General features: G+C 49.4%; 1 protein-coding gene across 1 annotated transcript in view; it reads left to right on the top strand.

Moving 5' to 3' along the window:
* The first annotated feature begins 345 nt into the window (after positions 1-345).
* The window catches only part of LOC101644941 (heat shock transcription factor 2 binding protein), a 164,463-nt gene continuing 162,169 nt past the window's right edge, over positions 346-2,639 (top strand). Inside the window, exon 1 of the mRNA XM_013005341.2 lies at positions 346-363. The gene's annotated coding sequence lies outside the window, so the exon portion shown is untranslated. The remainder of the gene's footprint in view (positions 364-2,639) is intronic.

Here is a 2,639-nt window from a genome sequence, read left to right as displayed (position 1 = left end):
CTTGCCAGAGCGATTACACTGGTTAGAGAACAGGAACACAGCAGGATTGATCTGGAAACACGGTGTTGGTGTCCAGCTCTCCCCTCGGCGTCCCTCGCTAGCGATTCCATTTCTGTTCATGGACGTTTACGCCAGCGTCTCGCTTCTGCCTTGCAGTTGGCATGGTTAAAACCCGGAATAAGCTACAAGACCGAAACCAGATCTCCCGCATCCCCTGGCCCGGCAAGCGCCCACGTTTGAGCCTCGCGGCCCTCCGTACCCGACGCTCCACCGCGACGTTCCCGCGCTTTCCGGCGTGAGGCAGGCACCGCGCAGGCGCAGTAGCGGGCGGTGGCGACCATGGGCGAAGCTGGCGTGGCTGAGGTGGGCGTCCCGGTTAGTGCTCAGACCCGGGCCCCGCGGGTCCTCGCAGCCCCTGCTTCCCTGTGTCCTCCTGCATTCACCTCCCCGACCGCAGAAATCGCCCTGTGTCGTGCGGCCTGGCGATTTTATTCAGCTGGACGTCCCCAGAGACGGCCGGACTGGCCTAGGAGGGAGGGGACCCTGGGGGTGACGTGACTGTCCACGGAACCGAGCGGAGCCTCCGCGCGTGCCTGTGGGGCGAGGGAGGTGGGGCATACCGGGCTAGTTTGAGTAGACGAGATGAGAGAGGGCAAGGAGGGGTCCTCCTGTGTCACCCCTGGTCCCTTCGCCGCTGGAGGCCGAGGCCCCTTGGGTCAGGGCTTCCTTTCAGAGGTAGGGAAAATCTGGGCCTTGTAGGTTGCTGAGTTGCGGTTTCCATCGCTGAGGTGACGAAAGCTCTAGAACTCGGGTTCAGATCCAGGCTCCGCTCGCTCTCGAAGTGCGCTGCCTTCGGGACCTCACCTGTGGGCCGCCTCGGCTCGGCCCCCGTTTCCCGCCAAGGTTTCAGACACGTTTGTGGTGAATAGTAAGTGAAATGACCAGCAAAGAGCTTCACACCCAATAAAGGGGACTTCCTTTTACCTCATTAAATGGTGCTGAGATGCTACCAGAACAATTATGAGAAGAAACTGCCCTGAAGTTGATTGCTGTGGTGATAATTGCACACACCTTAATATGATCGAACCATTAAGTTGTGTGCCAGGTCAAGTCTATGCCAATAGCACTATTTACAAAAACAAGACAAACAGTGCTGGCATAATCTTTGGCTTTTAGGACTAAGGCTCTTGTGGGCAATATATATTTATATATTTTTCCCATGATACTGGTTTCTGAAGGTTTGGGCTTCAGGTCTCGCAATGTAATATGCACACATGGCAAAGGGCACATTAGCAAAGACACGCTTTTGGAATGAGCTAAAGAAAAGGAATTTGAGTCCATTGATTGGAGTTAGTCATCTTATGACTAAAGATAATCTTTTTTGGGGGGGCCTTGGCATGGATGTTTTCATGTCATACAATTCAGTGGTTCACACATATTAAAAAGAGTTGGGCAATCACGATCACAGGCAATTTTAGAACTTTTTCTTCTTGTATTTGTTTCTCTTAGTCCATTTTCCCTCAGCCTTTCCTGTCATAAGCCCAAGAAACTACTAATCTAGTTATCGCCTCCATAGATTTATTTCTGGATTTCACAGAGAAAAGCACCCCCCCCTAAAAAACACTCCCAAACCAAAGCAAGAACAAACTAAAAAGAAGTTTCATTTGAAAAAATACAAAATAATAAAAACTAGAACAAATTTTAAGTGGGTCAAAAGGGAGAACAAATAAGGTGTTGAAGTTTAACGTAACTAAATTGACGCTAGTCCACCTTCCAGTGCACTATCTGATAGCAAGGCTGGTCAATGGTCAGAGAGATTCACTGGTGGCTTCATCCACATTGGGGCCCTGAACATGGATCTTGGGCTCACTGTCATTCATAACCTTGTACAAACTGGGTGCTCAGAATTTAAGCTCTAATATGGTTCCCTCCCCCAGTGTTGGTTTTTAACTACATTTGTACATTTATTGCCCTTATCATTCTCAAATATTTACTTTCTACTTGAGCTCTTGGTACCAGCTCATTTTTTCCCTCCCTCCTGGACCCCCTCCCTCATGAACCCTTGATAATTTATAAATTTTGTCATCTCTTACACTGCCCGATGTCTCCCTGCACCCTCTTTTCTATTGTCTGTCCCCCCAGAGAGGGGGTTATATGTAGATCCTTGTAATTGTTTCCACCTTTCTACCCCACCTTCCCACCACCATCCCAGTATAGCTACTCTCACCACTGGTCCTGAAGGGTTCATCTATCGTGGATTCCCTGTGTTTCCAGTTCTATCTGTACCAGTGTACATCCTCTGGTCTAGTCTGATTTGTAAGGTAGAATTGGGATCGTTATAGTGGGGGTGGGTGGGGGTGGAAGGAAACATTTACGAACCAGAGGAAAGTTGTATGTTTCATAGTTGCTACACTGCACCCTGACTGGCTTGTCTCCTCTCCATAACCCTTCTGTAAGGGGGTTGTCCAGTTGCTTACAGATGGGCTTTGAGTCCCCAATCTGCACTCCCCCCTCATGCACAATGATAGGATTTTTTTTGTTCTTCGATACTTGATACCTGATCCCTCCGATACCTCATGATCACACAGGCTGGTGTGCTTCTTCCATGTGTGCTTTGTTGTTTTTTGAGCTAGATGGCC

The sequence above is a fragment of the Echinops telfairi genome, unplaced genomic scaffold, assembly GCF_000313985.2.
Source record: "Echinops telfairi isolate 266 unplaced genomic scaffold, ASM31398v2 ScPeMD7_7469;HRSCAF=8507_0, whole genome shotgun sequence".
Taxonomy (NCBI): Eukaryota; Metazoa; Chordata; class Mammalia; order Afrosoricida; family Tenrecidae; genus Echinops; species Echinops telfairi.
This window is presented reverse-complemented; position numbering and strand designations above follow the sequence as displayed.